At 44.9% G+C, this 20,029-nt stretch overlaps 1 protein-coding gene and 2 long non-coding RNA genes across 6 annotated transcripts in view; 2 read left to right on the top strand and 1 right to left on the bottom strand.

Annotated features, from left to right (window-relative positions):
- Window positions 1–6,678: 6,678 nt before the first annotated feature.
- Window positions 6,679–12,498, top strand: LOC139801753 (uncharacterized). Its single transcript, XR_011728292.1, has 2 exons — window positions 6,679–8,898; window positions 8,939–12,498. It is a non-coding gene; the product is annotated as an uncharacterized lncRNA (long non-coding RNA).
- On the bottom strand, window positions 9,480–13,099 carry LOC139801754 (uncharacterized). Its single transcript, XR_011728293.1, has 2 exons — window positions 12,877–13,099; window positions 9,480–12,776 (listed from the first exon to the last, which is right to left on the bottom strand). It is a non-coding gene; the product is annotated as an uncharacterized lncRNA (long non-coding RNA).
- Window positions 13,100–13,251: 152 nt separating this feature from the next.
- Window positions 13,252–20,029, top strand: part of TMCC1 (transmembrane and coiled-coil domain family 1) — a 78,839-nt gene continuing 72,061 nt past the window's right edge. For all 4 annotated transcript variants that reach the window (XM_071756417.1, XM_071756413.1, XM_071756412.1 and 1 more), the window contains exons 1-2: window positions 13,252–13,366; window positions 14,900–15,140. The gene's annotated coding sequence lies outside the window, so the exon portion shown is untranslated. The remainder of the gene's footprint in view (window positions 13,367–14,899; window positions 15,141–20,029) is intronic.

Below are 20,029 nucleotides of genomic sequence, written 5' to 3'. Positions count from 1 at the left end.
CCTTGTAATTAAGCAGCAGTTGATGATAATTCACAGATTATTATCTTGGTTGAGGGAACTCATTAGTTTTATTTAGATAGCTAATTGATGATGCAAGGGACAGAGCACAGACACACAGTTGAAGGCATAGAGGGGGTAGAATTGGAGCAGCCTGGTTTTAGACCAGCATCATCAGCTGGGTCACTGCTAAGCATAACCAGATCTAATTGCAAGTAATCACTGAAAAGACAGTCTCATTCCTTTCATACTAAATTCTTGCTTACATAAATTGTAGGGGCTGCTCAGCCCCAGTTGATTTAGTTACACATACTGATCAGATGGATAAAGAAGGGTCAGAACTTCTTGGCACTGCTACCCATTCCAAGGACAGAGAGTGAACTATTTACTCTGACTTCATCCTAATGTATCCTTCTCCTTCTCAGCGTGAGTAATTCTAGGATTGCAACAAATTGTGCCGTTGATCTTTGCTTATTTTATGAAGGGCAGAGGCTGCTATCTGCTTATTTAGAAAGATCCCAGATATTTATTTAGTTATTTCTTGCCAGAGAGAATTCCAGGGCCTCTGGAGCTGCTCTGTGACTGTTCTTCAAAGGATGTTTCCAGGTAGAATTGGAGCACAACTCAATTATGTATAAATATGACAAGGTAGTGAAGTGTGCAGTAAATATTATTGTTGTTTCATTAGCAGCTCTGCATTTAATTTAGATAGGGATTCCTGCACAAATGAGAAAACTGCTGCACTCCTTAGCGATAGCACTAACTCATGTAATAATTACAGTTTGCACCCTAACCCAGACATTCTAAAGCCCTCAGCCTCTGAGGTAGGGAGAGGGAAACAAAATGAAATGGACATATTGGGAGCACATCTCAGATAGCCTTTAGGTGTCTGTGGGCTGAAGGTCTCTCTTTGACATGGGTCCCAGCACCTGCAGGCACTTAGTAACCAGACTTCTGCCTTTCTGCCTTCTCTCTCTTCCTCCTCATCTGCAGACCGTGTGATGACCAAGCAAGGACAGTGCCTAATGAGCCACGAGTCAGTATTTGAAGGAGACAGTTACCTTTAAAACTGCAGTGCCTTTGCTTCTTCTGTCCTTAGATCAGTCTGGGAGCTGCCTCTTCAGAGCTGATAAACTCCTTCTCTCCTAACCTTTGGCTTGCCTTGAGTATCTGTCTGTTGCAACAGATGTCTATTGGACTATATCCAGCAGATAAGCAGGCTGTGGTCCCAAAGACTGAGCACATTTCAAAGCTGAACATTCTGTGAATATCCTGGCAGTAGGATTCACACTTCTAGTTTTATCCTGTAAGTGATGGTAGTTGTCGTGGAGTAATCTGGGGAGAGAAGACCCTTCTTAACATGGATGGAAGATGTAGGTTGGGCTTTATGTTTCAAAGTCTTACTCTAAAAATACTTGTATTCTCACACAGTGAAATAGGAAATGGTGAAACTATATGCTATTCACTTACATTGTGTGGCTTGCATTTTCAGCCAGGCTTCACCCAGTCTTTTTTTGCTTGTGTGTCTCATTATAGCTACAGGTTCTGACCTGAACTAAACTGTATGTACTAGTATTAGGAATTAGAAGCCTTAAAAATACATCTTGGACCTGCTAATCATTTGAGCCACAAAAGGGGAGCTGTGAAGTTGCTCTCATAAATATAAAAAAGTTAAATTTGGTATGGAAATAGGAGCCAGAGTGATTAGGAGCTGATTTGCAAAGCAAGGATTACAGACTTGTTTGTTTTCTCACACCTGCTCTCCACTCCAGCAGTACAATAGAGGAAGGCGTATCTAATGCACCTTTCCCTAATTGGATGATGCACTCAAGGGAATATGATCAACTGAGGCTTTCAAGATCACACCACCATTTGCCCAATTATACTTAATGACAACACATTGTTCCTGCAAGATGCTTCTTTATTCCTTGGTAGGTTACATTTTGTTTCAGCTTTATACCTATTGATCCAGCAGTAGCTCTTGTAGCACAAACTTCTTTGCTGGCAAGTGCTGTTTATGAGACCAGAAAAAAAATTTATGTCATCTGCTCAGTGTCTGACCCATTCAGTGAGAGAAAAAGCTTGTTGTGTGGAACATGACAAATTTTAGCTATTTTTGTAAAACAAAACTGTGAACAGAAAATGTATGGTTTGGGCTATGTAGATAATTAATGTTCTCTGTTCACTATTTCTTTGCGTACTTGCTGCTTTGATTTAATCTTCAACTATGTGCAGAAAGGGCCTGAACTACTTGGCACTTTGAGTAAAGGATAGTTCTAATCTCGGAATCTAAGTAGGCTGATAGTTCATTACAGAAAATGACATGCTTGCTGAGCAAAGCTACAATATCATGAAGCTTGAGGCATGTTTACTTCACTTTTTTGTGGGGGTGGAAGGGCTTGAAGAAAGTTGGTGAAATGACATATCCCTAAATTAAGCATTTATCTGTCTGTCTTCTCTGAGCACTTGTGAATGACAAGTACAGGCTGAGTTGGATTTTGATTGCTCTCACAAATTGTTTCCCTTGTTATTTTGACTGGTTGTAAGTTACAACAGAAGAAACACTCTTGCAAACCATTTAGAACATTTAGAACCATTTTAGAACTTCATAGCTGTCATGCTAGCTTGCTACCATCATTCAGCACTTTCTAGTGGAGTTAACCCACTTGTTCTGGTCTCCAGTCTTAAATGAAAAAAACCTTATTCTTGCCCTTTCCAAAAGGAATCCTGATTTTTGTCCAACCTTAGCTGCTATGTAGTTTCATTGCTGGCCAGCACCATACTTCTGTTTTCAGTAGTTTCCCCCAGACCCTACTATGGATTATCAGGATTCCTCTATTATTACCCAAGTATTATCCCTCAGGTCCCTTTTTCCATCTCTCCCCATGGGATAGCTGGAGCTGGCTCTGTTGACTTCAATGATTTTATTAGGGCTGTTCAGCTAAACTTCAAAACTGAACAACACATCCAGCCAGGAGGTCTTACACTCAGGTGGGTTATTTCTCAGAGCCTGTACTGCTATAATTGAGATCAGAGGCTGGCCGAGTGGGAGTTATGGCTGCTCAGAATGAACTCTGGTAGGAACTGTTTTTGAAGGAGTGAGTAGCAGTTCTGACTGTGCCATGCATGCATTAATTTCTAACTATTTCACCTCAAGCAGCCCAGCACACGTTAACTTATCAGGCTTTGAATGCACTCTGCAGTGTAGGCTGGCATGTGCAAATATCTTGCAAACTTTGTTCAAGTTCCAGTAGGAGCTCATTGACAGAGTGAATTCATGTAAAACAACAATCCCCTTCAGTCACATTCCCTCCTTGCTACTCATCCTGAACTGACAGAAAGAAACAAGTTGATGTTATTTAATGACACTTCATCTCCTCTAGCACAAATAGAGATTACAGATTTTATTGCTGCTTCTGGTTTGTAGCAGTGTTTGCATTTTCTCATTATTTAGTATGTTACAGTAAAAATCTGCAACCTTATTATTAGCCCTTCTTCCAGCATTTTTCCTTTATTGCTCTCTGTATACTGGGCTCCTTGTAAGAATATCCAATTTTGTCAGTAAATGGAGATGGTGAAGTACATGGGCTTTTTACTGCCTTTGTGAAGCCTGAAAACACTGTCTCTCTGAGAAACACACCTGAGTATGCTGTGCTCACCTGCTTGAATCCATTTTATCTTATCCACAGACTCTGTTTTCTGCATGCACCCTCAGGAAGATGGCAAACCTGGGAAGTTTTACTTGCATTGAAAAAGGGAAACATTTTCTCTACAGTGTATGAGAACTAGGAGTTAAGCACTCAAAGTCACAAAGAAACTCATTATGCCACCAAGTCGTTCCTTCCTAGTTGTCTGTCTGAGTTGTCTGATCCCTTGTTCCTGAGTACTTAAGCCCTCTGGTTGATCGTAATTATTCAGGGACATCTCATTCCAGTCACTGGATCAATAAGGTCTTTCATGGCCTCCTGCTATGTGTTCCTGTCAGGCCTGGCACCTCTGCATCACCTGCTGTTCATCAGGAGCCCAAGGAAATAATTTACTATGGTGTGAGATTGCTATCAGCCACTTCACTCTCCTTTATGTCTCAGCCAGGACACAACATGGAGCTTGGATGTATAGCTTTGTAATGAATGTCAGTTTTAACTTCACACTGTCCCACACGGAGAGGCTGGATGATTTCCCCTTGTCACGTTAAGTCAGGATGCTTCTCATGAAGCTGCCTTGAGCAGGAACAGGGATAACTACCCAAGCTCCCCTTTTTTATCCAGAGGTTCAGAGTAAACCTGTCAGGGAGCAGCATGGCCAGAATCTCACTGCAGGATGGGGAACCTGGAGGTGTGTGGCACTAAGGCCAGCAGGACAAGGGCCTCCCTGGCCAAGGCTCACCCTGCAGCACCCAAGGGAAGGCCTGAGGGTGAACCAAACCATCAAGACAGTTTGTGGTGATAAGGTGAAGCCAGGAGGTCAATCTACAGCTCAGGATCAGGTTCAGGTGGTAGTGACCACGGTTAGGCACAGTCCAGTGACTATGAGGCAGAGCACATCAGTCCATGGTCAGGATCCAGATCACTGGGGAACAGCTGCTACAGAAGAGCAAGAAACCAGTACACTTTCAAGGTAGCTCAGGCAGGGACCGAAGGCCAGATGTGAGCTGAAATGGGGTTCCTGGGTCTTTGGGCAGGGATATGGATGGAAGCTGCAAGTGAAGCTGTCCAGGGCCACTCGGGTCTATTAGTGCTCTCAAGACTCTCACAAAACCTTTCAGTTTCATGCAAAGCAATCAGTTTTGCAGTCTATTCTTCTGCTGAATTTTTGTTATCTTTTCCACTGCTGTTGCTGCAGGATGTGTTTTACAGAAAGCTTGCACTTACTTTTATCCAGGGAGTAGTATTTACAGCTAGCTCAAAACACTATTCCATCATATGGCAGAGGAAGAATAGCAATAACAAAATGCATTTGTCCTATTCTGTGGTTTGCTCTTATTACAAAACCACTTTTATTCTATTTCCTTACATCTATTCCAGTTACACTACAAATTACACAGCGTGCATGATGCTGTTCTCAAGCCAGTCTCATTTCTTTGCTCTCTCTTACAGTTAAAATGGAAGACAGGAAAAAAAAGAAAAAGGTGGAAAATTTACCGTGTTTTTGTAATTCTGTTTTTCCCAGACTGATTTGTGCTTCTAGGCAGATTGTGGACATTCAGCTCACACGAACAGCCAAAGGAGAGCCTACACCCATCAGTCTCTTGAAAATGCAGAGAATACGAGTGTGTCCCTCAGTCTGTTCCTGAGTAACTCAAAGGCCTGTAGTTTCCACACTTCAGCTGTGCGCCATGGGCAGCTTCGTTTTAATGGGTAGTAAGTTGTTAGTATTTCAGACGAAGTTTGCAAAGAACTTTCTGGGAGAAATGTGATGTTTTTCTCTCTTGGTAACTTTTGTTTCCCCAGTGAGAACTTCTTCGTGTGGGACACCTGGGTTGTGTCTGGCTCCCGCTTTGCAGAAAACCACCTAAAGCATCAAATCCACTTGTTTCCCTGTAGCACCTTCTGACAGGTGAGGGTATGGCTGTGGGAGATGGCGGTTCTGCCGCGGCCGGGGTCCTGCCGCTCAGAACCCGGCCCTGCCCACGGTGCTCCCGGCGCTGCCGGGCGAGTGTGGGCGGGCGCTGCTGCCCTCTGGCGGCTCGGCGCGGCCAGTGCCGGTCTGCCCGGGGTTCCGGTCTGTCCCGGTAATGCTCGGGCCTGTTACCGGCTCGTTACCGATTTTAATTGCTGGGTCGGAGATACTGCGGGGGCCCTGGGGTTTGTCCTGTGCTTTAGGAGCACCGGTGGAATTTGTGCCGCCTGCAGCGGCAGCGTGCAAGGGAGCAGCATCACCGCCTCCCTCTGGCTGCCGCTCCGAGACTTTCTCGCCTGTACGGTGACCGCTGAGGAACGCACCCCGCGGGTGGTGTCTCTACAGCCCTGGGCCGGGCGTGGCCCACAGCTGCCCGCTGGCACCGGGAGTTCCAGGGGCCGCAGGGGCGGGAGGGCAAGGAACTGGCCCCAAGCCCCCGTGGGGACCAGGAAGGGACGATCCGGTTCGTGTCCCGTGCCCAGGATCCCGGAGCGGGCAGAGACCCAGAGCAATCCCCGGCGTGAAGGGGTGCGCTCCTGTGCCAGCCCAGTTGCAGTGAGAAGCCAGCAGCAGGAGGTGGCACTGCTGGGTAAAAAATGTTCGGTTTGATGTGCTCGCACTCTTGTGTTGCAGCTGTGCCTCACCGAGGGGAAAAAAATGCCCAGGGTTTCATTCTGGAGACCGCTGGGAATCAATGGTAATCGCTTTCCGAAGTAAGGAAATGTCCCAGCAAGGTGTGGATCAGATCACTGTGGAGCTCAGACCTGTTCCCTGCTGGCAGCTGTGATGCTGGGCCCTGTCCTCTGAGCCTCAAATTCCTCATCTCTGGAAATTTGGGAAACATGCTCTGCCAGCCCTGGGGAAAGCTAAGGCACAAATCTGGCCAGGGATATCAAAGACAAGAAGGGCTTCTGTAAGGACACAGGAGACAAAAGCAAGACTAGGAAATATGTGGGCGCATTGGTCAACAAGACAGAGGTTCTGGTTACACAGCACCTGGAAGAGGCTCCAGTACTGAGTGTCTGACTGCTGCAGGCTTTACAAGCAGGACCAGGGGAAAGGCTTGAGCAAGGAAGACAGGAGAAGAAGATCAAGTCAGGGAGTACTTAACCAAACTCATTGTGCTCTGATGGGATGCACTCAGGAGTGCTGAAGGAGCTGGGAGATATTGTTGCAAGGACACTCTTGATAATTTTTGCTTGACCATGTTGAGTGAGGGTAGTCCCTGAGGGCTGGCAGGAACCAAATGTCACTCCTGTTTGAAGGAAGGGCAAAGGTAAGGGCACAAGCAATTCAGCCTCACCTTGATCCCTAGCAATGTGATGGAGTAGCTAATCCTGGAAACTATTTTCAGGCACAACAAGAAGAAAACAAGCAGGGGTTAGTCAGCCTGGCTTCGGCAAGGGGAAGTCATGCTTGACTGACTTGATACTTCGTATGATGAAATGATTGTCCTGGAAGACAAGGGAGAGCAGTGAATGTTGTCTACCTAGGCCTCAGTGAGGCCTCTGACATTGTCTCCCGTAAGATTTTCATGGAAACACTGCAGATGTGTGGGCTGGGCAAGCTACCAGTGATGTGTCTTAAAAATGGACTGAATGGCCAGGCCTGGAGGGTGGTGATCAGCATTAGGAGGTCTAGTTGGAAGCCAGTAACCACCAATGTACCCTTGGGGTCAGTACTGGGACCAGTCCTATTTAACATCTACATTAGTGATCTGGATTAGTATCCTTAGAGATACTAAGTAACTGACGTGGACATTGTCCTAGGGAGCTGGCCTAAGGTGGTCTTGCTTGAGTGGGGTTGGGCCAGATGACCTCCATAGGTCCCTTCCAAACTCAAGCATTCTGTGATTCTGTATTATTAAGAAAATTTCTTTAATTCAGGCCACTGGCTTTGAGAAAAACAACCTTTACATTTTATCCCTCTGAAATCACTTCCAGTAGTGATTGTTTTATCAGGGCACTTTCTATTTTAACTTTCATCTCTGTTATGCTGCAGCTCATGGGACCTTCCTTCTGTTGTAAAGCAACATGATTTCACTGGGCTTTTGATTAACAGATGCCTTGCAGGCTTTTTTTAATGATAGTAATTGGGACTTTGTTTATCATGTGGGTATCACACGTCTCCTAGATGTTAGCCATTGCTAAACACAAGAGGAGAAATAGGATGTGAATCCTTTAAACTAATATCTCTTTCATCTTTAATCACTTCACCATACATACAGAACACTTAAGAAGTCTAATTAATGTTTGACTCCTTAAGCTTCAAGCTTTTGTAACCCTTTCTAAGTGAACAGTCTGAGTGTTGGCAGTTTCTGTGTTGGCAAAAGTACCAGCCAGTATGGAAAGAGTCTCTAGGTTTCTCATGCAGTGACTGAGCTAGGCAAAATCAGCCATATCAGCCACCTCCTCTGAAGGATCTCAGTGTGTAACAGAGAAGGCAGGTTACAGAGCACTCGCTGGGAAGTCCTAGAATTTTGTCCTGTACCCATCAGTAGACGGTCTTCCATCTCCCTCAAGTTACTTCTCTTGCAGTAATGAGTGAAAGGCTCCCCTGGTATCTGTGAAATACTTTGGCTCCATGCTTCGCCAACATAAGTCTCTCCAAAAGCTGCACAGGCAAAACAAACTGTTAAAGGTTCAGCTGGGGCTTGGTGAATGTGAGTACTAAAGGGAGTCTGCAGAAAGATGCAGCATTCATTTCATCATGTCTCCTCAAAGAGATGACCATCTCTTGTCCAGCCACTTTTTCTTTTTTTCTCTCCAGCAGAGTCTTCCTGTTAGGCAGCCTTTGCTTCAGAGATCTAGCCTCTGTCTTGGTAATTTACCACCAATAAGGCTAAGAGGAAATAAAGAAGCTATAATTTTGCTCCATAGTGTGCATGTACAGAACACTCTAGCAGAGTGTTAGTGGACAAATATTCTGTTGGTCCCACCCAATTTAGGAAAAATGCATTTTTTTTTCTCCCCTCTCCATGGTACCTTCTGCGCATGCAAAGCCGCATGGAAATCAGTCTTCATTTACAGCATTTGCAGCATTCCCTGCAATCTCTGGAGCATGAAAACAAGATGTTGCCCAGCTATGCTCCATTCTTTCCTGCCAGGGTTTTCTGCTTCAGTGAGAAGAAGTTTCAAAGCAAGGCACGCTTATTCCATAGTGAGCCTTTTTCTCACATACGGAATTGCAGTGTTACCACTGCTGTGCGTGGTCTCAGCACAGGCCCTCCATGGGAGGGAAAGGCAATACTAGCTGCAAAATTCAATCCAAATCAGTATTCAGGTATCCAAATCAGTATTCAGGTATCCAAATCAGTATTCAGGTATCCAAATCCATATTCAGTTATCTGACAGGTTAGAAAAGTTTATTCTGTGAATTCAAAGTCCACATCTGACTTGGAATCCTGATTTCCTGGTGATGTCTCCTAGGACTCAGTACTGCCTCTAAACACTGAGCTGAGTTGACTCAATCTCTGAGTGGGTATTTGGGCCTTGCTATGTCACAGCTTCCAGTGTAATAGTCTGGGAGAACTTTATCTCCTATTCTACCCAGTCTTTCCAGATTTACCTGATGAACAGGTGTCATTTTGCCATGAAAGCACTCTTTGCCATGACATCACCCTGTATTTGTGGAAATTTCTTAGTGAACTCCTGACCCCTTCCAAGCTGATGGCCTGTTCTCATTTGAACCCTGCAGGGTTAACTCTTTTTTATCCCCTTCCCCTTTTTTACTGGTGAGCTCAGCACTTTTTATTCCTGACATGACAGCAAAAGCAATGTTGTTATGATTGCTGACATTTCTGTCAGAGCATGCAAATGAAGGTTAAAAGATATGCCAAAAGAGTTGCCACTGTGTTTCCAAGCAAGGTTCCGTGTTCTGCTTTATTTCTTACTTTCAAAAGACAGATACATTTTCTTCCTCCTCTTGTGCAACTGCTGGTGTGGCTGGAATTTCTGAGAGAGCAGTAACTTATTTAACCTGAACAGCTTTAAAATTATTCTCCTGTCTTCCAGTATACATTACTTCATTGTATGTTTCAAATGTACATGCCTAATTTTGTGCTTGCGTACACAAGTTACTTTGTTTATTCTTTAAGCATACAGTATTGTGCAGGAAGCTAAATTTGCTGCATGCATAAAAGAAGTTTGTGTCCATGCAGCTGTATGTAGCCATTGCTATATGGACCCACCCCTAGAGTACAGACACTGGTCTGTGACCAGTCACCTGTCTAATGTCAGAAAAGAAAAATATAAAGATTTTTGAATACAGGAGGCAAAGTCCAAGTGAAATAATATCAGGCAAAGCCAAGAAGAAAAAACAAAACAAAACCAAAACCACAAAAAGACCCCATGCTTGCCAGTTATCAGGGCCTTTTTTTTACCTGTAACCAGAAGAGACCTTGGTTTTCTTTCTCATGTGAAAGACAGGAATTCAAGCTTTAAGTCCTTCCTCCTGACATTTGGACAAGGCACCACATCTGACTTGACTCACAGGGGAGAGTCAGATGGTCAGTGATCCAGCATCTATTTTCTGAGACATCTCCAGTCCAACTGTATCGCATGGATACTGGATGATGCCCATAATATAGGCATGTCTTCTGACACTGTGCAAAAAGGAATGAAAAGCTATGCAAAAGTAAAGGGAATCAGAGAATGGCAGTCATAAACTCATGGTTGTTGCTATAAGATCTCTCTGAGACCTGATGCTTCATTAAAAGGTAGATTTTTGCCAGGTCAGATCAGCAAATGTTTTTCACCATTTTCACCATTCAGAACTGCCCTCCAGAGCTTGTGTTTCTCTCTGTAACAAACTCCCAGAGTAGCTCATGTTCTTTATTCACTGTTTCTGGCAGTATAACGGAAGCCTGCTGGTTCTTCTGAAATGGTATCCCAGCAGTCAGCAGGGTTAGTTTCTATAGTGACTGGAGATTAAAGAACTAAGCTTTAATCTGAATATAATTTATCAGTCCCTTACATTCAATTCACCTCGTTATTTCATGTCCATCTTCAGTCTGCTACTTGGTTTCTTCCCAGCAACTCCCTATTGACAGAACAAAAATTAAACAAAGACAGGACAAAAAAAAAACCCCATGATCTGGACGTACAAGGGTTTATATTGACAAGGCTGGGAACTCCCATCGTACTGAAGGGTCTGGCTAACAAAACAAAGGTGGCATTGGTAGAACTGATCAGGATAGTAAATGCAATATTTTTAGGAAGGCATAGGAAGGTAAATCTAATCAGTCCACAAGCTGTTCTGTTGGGGTTTTTTTTCCCTGTAGGAATCAAAATCAATTTATAGAAGCCCAAAGGGACCCTTCCCAGTTTTAGCCCCTGCAAGCTGTTAGCTCTGGTGTTTCAGCCCAGCTATCATCCTCCTATGTTCTATTTAGACCCACAGTCTGTCACAGGAGTTCCTTGTGCAAATGAGTATTAAGAGCTGTGCTGAAAGCTACTAGATCAGAAAAATAACTGCTGTGCTTATTTTGCATTCACTTTGCAAAGTGGCACAAGCCACTATGTTGGACAGAGACCAGTGAGGCTCAAAGTGTTTCCTTCTGTGCAAGGAGTGAATGGATTTTAAGTCAGCACATCAATCACCTGAAACTCTAGAGCTTTATTACAGGGATAGTTCAGGTAAGTGTCCAAATCAGAAGTCTCTGTAACAACTGTTGGCTCCTGTCCATAGGTACATGTAGGTCCACAGATCTGGGCTGTGCATGCAAAGAAACATGGTGCTGTCTGACTTTCACAGGCACTGAGCACCTTTTCCTTTCACTTGTTCTGAAGAAACAGAGAAGATGCTATAAAGCTATGATATAAAAGCCTCTCCCTGTATGCCTATTTGTAGATTTGCAGTGTTCCCCTCTTTGAATTAGTGAATATAAAATATTTTTTGAACATGATTTACACAGTACAAGATAAAGTATGTAGAAATATATTGCAGAAAGTTCTATTAGAAAGTATGTAAAGAAGGAATACAATTAATAAGCAAAACATCAATACCCAGTACCTGCAGAGAGGGTTGAGTGTACTCTTGATTACTTCCTCAGCTATCTGGTTCATCACTTCTGTGAGTTGTCTAAAAGCACAGATTTCCTCTTTTCCTTTGAACTTTTGAATCTGATGTTCTTAATCATGCTGTACTTCTTAGGCTCATGTTTAAAGCCAAATTTAATGTCTGTTCCCATGTGCTGACACAAGATCCCAACATGTGGTTTGACAAGGAGGAGAGGTGGAAAATCATTTAAAGAGAAAAAGATCTCTTACTAATTCCGCAAAATGCTTTTTTTATGAGCTAGGGGAAGGAACAAAGTTCCTGTCAGCTTTAAATGAATTAATTTCTTAGATCCTGCAAACCAGGCAATGCCTGGCCAGACCTTAGGTGACCACCTTGTTTATGAAAAGGCATAGGGGTTATTTGACCACTGAAGCATCAAAGAAGGAAGGCAGCGAGGTGGGGGAAGCCGTTGGCAGATGATACATCCATCACCCCCCTCGCTCTGCAGCAGAATTCTGGCTATGACCATGGTGCATGTTCACTTTAGTAGACAAAGATTCAGTATCTCTTATTTCCTGTCTTTAGGTTTGCTTGGCATATCAGGATTCGTGTCCTTTCTGAATACCCCGTGACTAACTTAAACTTGAATTCAGCATGCAGCTCTTGCCTTCCCTACGCCACAGCCAGTCTCTGCTCTGCAGCTTCAGGACCCATGAGAGAGAGACCTGGGAGAGGGATGTGGGGAGAAGAGATAGCAGGGGATGGTGAGAAGGGTATTTGAGTTGGAGAGATAAATGGATGGTTCATTAATTCTTGAGCTTTATGTGAAAAAATGTAAGAAGTAATGGGCACTTATTTGAAATAAAAGTCAAGTTGTGTAAATTCTGTGGTTTTTTGCAGCTAAACACATTAATTGCATGAAACAAATACAGATCATGAAAGATTTTTCATCAAATCGGCTTCTGGAAAGGGTGCAGCCTTCTAAAAATACACAGTTACAGTCACCCTAGATAACATTGCTGTTCAAATGAAGAGAGATGGTCAGGTCAGCTGAAGAAGTCTTTGAGATCCTGGTCCTTGGTGCTTTTCCAGAACACTGGAACTCACTGCTAGGTGAAAATGATGGTGGAAAACCAGAAGCAGCTGCTCAAGGAGCCCATCTAAAATATGTACAATACAGTATGACTGTTTCAGGAGTTTCTATATGGTCATAAAACCCCTGAGCACGGTAGATTTAGACACTAGGAAGAAATTCGTGACCTTGAGGGGTGGTGAGACACTGGGACACCTTGCCCGGAGCACCTGTGGATGCCGCATCCCTGGAAGTGTTTGTTCCTCCAGCAAACCCACGGTCACAAACCACCCTGCAGCCCGGTTCCCCCTGTGGGTCCTCCCCGCAGCACAGGCAGCTCGGCCGCTGCACGCCGGGGTTCAGGCTCACGGCCGGGCCTGGCACGGGGACTCGCGGGACGCCCCCGGAGAGCCCCGCCCCGGTCCCGTGCCCGCATGCCCGGGGGGCGGGGCGGTGGCTGTGGGCGTGGCCTCGGCCGCGAGGAGGAGATGTTGATGGGCGTGGTCCGTCGCGTGGCCCTGTCCCCCGCCGGCGGACGTCGCCGCGCGCGCCGCTCCCCGCCCCGCCTCTCGAGGCTGCGCGCTGACGTCGCGCGCGCGGCCACGGCGAACACTCTGGCGGCGCGCGCGCGAGGATGGAGCAACCGCCGGCGGCGCGCGCGGGGCCTCGGCTCGGCCGGTGGGTAGCGCGAGACAGGGGGTCTAGGGGGGGGCCCGGGGCGTCTGAGTGGAACCCTGCGGCGGGGCGGCGGGACCGGAGCTGCAGGGACCCCGCGGGGCCGGGCCGGGCCGGGCCGGGGCCTCACCCGTTGCCAGACCTGTTCGGCCGCGCTTTCTCGCCCCCCCCCTCCCCCCCCCTTTCCCCGTGGCCGGTTCGGAGCCCTCCCGGACGGGGTCTCCCGCCCCATTCCCCGCGTTCCGGCCCGGTGGGCTCGCGGGCGTGGATGCCGGGGCGGCGGGGAGGGGGTGGTGGCGCAGGTGCCCCTGGCGGAGGGGTCGGTGCGGGGTCGGTGTCCGCCCTACGCGGGCCCGGTGCCGCCCTGGGGCCGCCAGCCCCTCCCGAGGCCGCGGGCCCGGTACGTGCGCGCAGAAATGTCTGCAAAGGCGCTGCTGGGGCGGGCGGGTTCGAGCCGGGGCAGCCGGCGTGCCCAGCCTGGCAGCTGTGACACCCGGGGACTGGGGGTCACCTGCGCCCGTCCCGCCCCTCTACCAGCTTGTGGTGAGGTAATGGAGACCCTGGTTATTTTACTGTGCTGGCATGTAAGCGAGCTCCGATCTTGATGTTCTAAAAATGGATTTTCAGAGACAGGCCTTTGGAGTAGAGAGCTTCAGGTTTAGCAGTGGCTTCTGAGCTTTACAGGTGCCAAAAGCTATGAGCCTTAGAACTGGAACTGCTCGTCAGCTGAACAGTGTGCAGCTGCTATGGCCAGTGATATCAGAAATACCCCATGAGCCTTAGTAACATCTACCAACAAGGCATGGACAGTGGGTTCCATCACTTTCACTAAAAGATTTGCTTAGTGAGGAAGCTTGAAGACACTTCCTGGGTTGGCAAAGGTGTGAAGGTATGAAGATCTGAGTGGAAGTGTGGAGGATGGAAGTAACATAACCACCCCATCAGGAACTGTGTTCCTCGACCATATACCTTAACATCAAATGTCTCTGCAAGGTGGAAGCCCTTAGTAGCACACTTCTGGGCTACAAGCATGACCATTGAAGAAGTAATGCCCTCAGCCTGAGCAGTTCAAGAATGTCCTTCTGTGTCTGGTGAGCCCTTTAGATAAAGGGCTGTGTTTAGGTAAATGCTGTGTTGGACTTCCATCACTCTCTGTGTTGGTCCTTGTGTTAAAGAGCAGCTTAGTTCTTCAACTTGACACTGGTCCCCCAAGCATTCCTGTGTGAAAATACATAGTGAACACGGAGGCATCTCCTGAGCTGCCTTCTCTAGTGTGATGCTGTGCTTTATGCTCTATAGTGATTAAGCAGTATCTGAATGCTTAGAGAATTTACCTCCTTGAGATTATTATGTTGAAGTACTCAGAATCTGAGGTATTTTCAGAGGTTGTTTCTAATTTTAAATATGTCAAAGGTATCAGAAACGCTGTCTTTCAAATAAGAATTAATTTTTTTTTCAAAGGAGACTCTCAGTTGTGGTGCTGTTTTGTTGGTTATCAAATGTTAATGCTGTTTGTTCTGTTGTTAATTTTGGCAGGTCTTTCTCCTTTACAAAGAAGCTTCGTTGCCAAGTTTTACACTGAAAATGACCTATGCTACTGACTGCAGCTGTCAGCACATGTAGAAGCATTCATATCTCCTTCCCTCCCCTGACTTTCTTGTTTCCTGTGGAATTTATACTTCTGAGTATTTTTAAAATTAAACTCAATTGAAGACATTTGGATTACAACTGTGAGCATATCTATGCAAAGAGTCAAGCCTGCCTGAGCAATTTTGAGGTAGGTATGCCTACTATGACTTATGACAAATGGGAAGAAAAGGCCATCTGGTGATAGGGTAAAGAGAATTCTAGGTTTCTCTATTTGGCTAGATAAATATTCAGATGAATTGAGAAGATACTTCCTTTGAAGTGGAAAGCATCTTCAATGAAGGCTGGAAAAGAAGTAGGCCTTGCTTGCCCTCCTGTGCACAGGTCAGTGCACAGCCTTGTGTTGACAGAAAGCAGCAGCCCCATGGGGCAGTCTGCCTGCAGTGGACAAGGCTAGCAGAGCTGCATGGGCTCTGCTTTGTGACTGTGTCCTAGCTCTGTCCCACCCAGGTGACAGAAGATGGAGAGAAGTTTACCAGCTTGCACAGCTGTCTTTTACCTTAATGCTTTTAGTTGTACTTCATGTTAAATTCTGAACCTAGAATGAGGAGGTCAGCCTCATTCCTCTGGATGGGCTAAGAGGCCAGTGTGAACTGATACCATCTGTTGAGTCTCCTTTTGTAAACCACTTGGAAATGGTTATCTTTACTGTTTGTGCTAACACTCCAGAGCAGTCACAATGTTACCATGTAATTGTGGGTTACAGGAAAAGGTACCCAAGAACATCTCTGCCTTGCAGAGGAGTCTGATTGTTCATTAGTTTTGTTTGTTTAAAGGAAAACTAATGTGCTGAAGGGAGATACCTGACTGAGTCATTTAGCATGCTACATTGCTGCACAGTACATGTTTAGCAGACATGCTTTTTTCTTCAGAGGTTTTGTTCATGAGCTCCAGTGATTAAGCTGAGAGATACCGGAGAGAGGCAGATCTAACCTACCCAACAGGCTGGCTGAACACATGGTGCTGTTTCTACAACAGGGCTGGACTGAACAGACACAGTCCAGCTCCTGGAAGCTGTCACGAGCAGTGCAGTGCTGAGGTTGAGAAGGGGATCCTTTTCTGCACTGCTTGTACTCCTCTTGCCATTCTCTTACAAGCAGAGCTGAGATCAAGGGATGAGACCTTGAGAAATGTTTGGGCTAAGCAGGCAGAACTTCGTGTGGGGGGTCTTTAAAAGCATTTCTCAGTCTAACCTGGGTATTGTTACTTGACTGTGATGTTCACTAAAATAGCATTGGACAGAAAAGTATTTTTGTTTCCTGTGAGCTGCTTTCATGAAAATGAGCACCAGGACTTCAAGAGTGAAGTAATTTGCTGAGCTGCCCATAACTATCTTGGTATGCATTTCAGGTAGTTTATCAGGGACTTGGATTCTTAGATGCCTTAGGTGCACCTAGATGCCTTTTTTTGTATAGAAATAAGTTATGGTCTCTGTAATTCTATCAGTTAAAAACAGGGCATCTTTCTCAAAAAGGTTTGTCTAAAAAGCTCTATGTCCTCTGTAAATTGAGGTTGATCCACTTTTGTAAACATTATTTCATGGAAAGTATCTTTTAAGCGTAGTTTGCAGTAACTGCAGGTTTCATTATTCAAACTCATTACTAGAAGTAAGCACTAATCTGTGGAATGGCTAGAAATTTGATTATAAGATTAAAGTTTTGATATGAAGAAGTGGTCTGAAAGAGGAAGTTGTGTACACTGGAGAAGTGTTACCCTAGAACTGCCCTACAAGGTGTTAAAAAGGTTCCAAAGAACATTAAAGGGAACTGAAGTATTGGGAAGCATGGTAGTGCCATTTATTCCACTTGTATGATGGGTTATGATAAGTTTGCAGATGCTTGCTTACAGTTTCTTCACAGATAAATTTGGCAAATTTCAGTATTTTTCAGATTTTTGTGAGCTGGTGCGTCTCCTTTAAAAAATTCCTTAGTGGCCTGTCTTTGTTCTGGAGGTTTTGGCTGTAATTTTCCTGGAAGCTAGTTGCTGTGGTGATTATCTTGTTAGCAAATAAATGTGGTTTTCATTATTTCCAGGTATGCTAGTTTGGAGCAAAAAGACTGTAACCTTTTCTGTGCTTGATAGAAGCACTGCACCAGTAGAGGCTCAGTGTCTGCAAATCACTGCCTATGGCAGAGGGCTGGAGAAGCCTCTTGTGCTTTAGTAGGTCACCTAGTGAGGTGTAATATCACCTGTCTGTACCATGGGGGTATGTTACTGCAAGTGAGGCTGAAGAATGGTTAAAAGGTGCAACATGGAAAAAGAGCAATTATTGGTCAGCATCTGTTATGACTGAACTTGCCTGATTTGGGCCAGTGGTGATTGACTAGCAAGGTGGAGGTGTTGGTGGAAAACAGTCCTGTATAGGTGTGTGGGGATATGGTTCTTGGCTGTGTCAGCTTCCAGTTGGTGCAGCCCCTACCTCCTCAGCCTTCCTGTTGCAGCTGGGTGTTGTTGTGTTGTGCCACTCTTCCTGTTCAGCTCCTCCCACACTGAACAGTGGTTTTTTAAGGAGCCATTAACATGGGTCCTGCTTAGTTTGGGCTCTGGTTATAAGCTTGCATCTCCTCAGTGGCAGGTAAACTTTAGCGCGATTTCTGATGTCTTTTTGTGTTGCTTTAGGTAAAGGTTCTGTGTTGGTTTTGTGTTTTTTTTCATGTGGACTCTGCCATGAATGTGGGAGGAAACATTCTGATTTTGGCTGAGGCTTTCAGTGTATTACTGCTTGATTCCAATTGGCAAGCAAGTCGTCAAGCCCAATTTCTTTATACCGAAATCATAGTTAACTGCTGTCTTTGTGCAGTTGACTGTGGAGGTGGATGTTGAAGAGCTAGCATATTTGTGTGTGGCTGCTTAGCCGTGCTGTGTTTGCAACTTGTATGTGTTCTCTCTAAAAATGCATAACTAGACATACTAGAAGGACCTATAGATGGGCATCTGTTTTTATTGCTTATGTTCAAAAAGGGTAGGCCTTTGCTTCTTCTAAAAACATACTGACTCAGTTCTATCGTTGCTTGTCTCAAGTTGTGCTTAAGCTGCCTGAGACATGGAGAAGTGGCTATAATGAGTCAGGTTAAAAACACATTTATGCCTGTAGGCAGCTGATAGCAGATTCTTAGGAATAAGTGTAGGTAAAGAAGATGTGGGTAGGGTAGTATCTTACTGCTATGCCCTTTCAGCCTCTGTCAAGCATTGGCTGAAGGATACCAAGCAGTGTTTAATGGGCAAACTGAACACCTTGTTTGTAGCAGTGCAGGGAGGGACTTGCTAACACTTAATGAGAAAAAAAGAGCCATTGAAATAAATCAGTCCATATTGCAGCTGTTACTGTTATACTAATATAATTTTGTAAGAATTGCACTAATTAAAAGCTCCCTGGACTAACTGAAGCTCAGGGAGGACAGTTCTCTTCTGAAGAGTGAGGATGGGACTGTTGTGTCATGAATATGGTATTTGGAAGCAGTGGAGCAATGTAACCCATTGGTGGAATTTGTCTACCTTGCTGTTCTCTCTCACATTTTAAGCAGTATCAATGCAATGAGGCATCAGGTTTTGCAGCCTGTGGGCAGGTTTTTCCAATGACAGTGGTCTTCATACAGTAGAGCTTTACAGGTATCCTTCATGGAGGGAAATGTCACATGAGATGCATATTGCTTCTTTTCAATCCGTATTTCATGTCTGTAGAGAGTGGTTAAGGTACACAGTTTGGAGCAGATGTGCTAAAGGTCTGGGTTGTAGTATGGGGGTTAGCAGACTTCCTTCCCCATTTCAGGACTGAATATAGTTTGAGTCACTCTTTGCAAATGGTTTTAAGTCAGTCTTCTACTTTGTAACTCATTTGATGCTAAATATCAGTGGAAGGCTTTCATATAGTTAATACAAATATATGAAAAGTTCATATATCAAGAGCACCTGGATCAATGGGAAAAACATTGGGATTTTGCTGAGCCAAAGGAAAACTTCCTTTGATTTGTCTTTTATTCTCAGTAAGTTGAGCCAACACTTCTGAAAGATCAGAGAATTAATACTGGTTTTGAGTCATCAGGGGGAGCGTTTTACCACTCTGTGCCAGGTTAGTTCTACTTTGTTCTTTCACGAGTCATTGTCAATATGATACTTTAAAAATTCAGGGCTAAATGTACATGTTAAAATTGCATGTAGTGTAGGTTGGTGGTAGATCATATCTTTCTTTACAATCCTCATAATTTAACTTGCTTTAACTGTCTTATAACTCCAAGCCTGGAATAAACCTTTCTTTAGGAACTATAGGTGCTAAATCTTGCCAGCTTCTGTGCTGGCGTCTCAAATGAATCTGCTAGGAGTTAAAATGAGAGCCCATCTCTTTTTTTATGACTAGCATGCTTAAAAGTCTCCCTGTAATGCCTGAATGCCTGAAAAAGCTGTAGTGTAACCTTTTGTCTTCCCTTGGAAGTGAAATAAAAATACCTTTATTTTCACTTTGTGGTTCACTTGTTCCTGACATTTAAGTCAGCTTTGACACATAGCAAGAAGCAGCATCTTCTGTCAAAGAGGCATTGAGGATAAGACCACCTTTTGATCTCTTCCCCCCCTGCCTCTTCCTCTCCTGATGGCGTGGCCTAGTAATGTGTTTTTCCAGAGGCTGGGGAATCTGATCCAGATAATGCAAATGTTAACAGCAAAAGTGGATGGTAGGAATGCAGCTGACCGCCAAAATACTTGAGATGCTTCAAGCAATTAAATTGTTACAGTGAAAGATTTCTTTAAAGAAGAGGGGGAAGCTAAAAGAAACAGAATTACTCCTTCTCAGCTCTGCACATGCAGAGTTCATCTGGTATGTGAAGGTAGACTTTTACTGTGGCTATATGACTGTACAGGCTGAGTACAGGAGATACCTCCATAGCTGTGGTCTTAGCCATGTTAGTGAAACAGTTGTGTCTGCTGCAGTGAAACTGAAACAGATTGCTACTCCATATCCCTGCAATAGTGAAAACTGATAAAGCAGCCTGAAATGGTTTCTTCAAACAACTGTGGCTTGTTTTG

The sequence above is a fragment of the Heliangelus exortis genome, chromosome 12 (genome assembly GCF_036169615.1).
Source record: "Heliangelus exortis chromosome 12, bHelExo1.hap1, whole genome shotgun sequence".
NCBI lineage: Eukaryota > Metazoa > Chordata > Aves > Apodiformes > Trochilidae > Heliangelus > Heliangelus exortis.
Note: the sequence above shows the minus strand (reverse complement) of the source record. Positions and strands in the feature narration are given on the sequence as shown.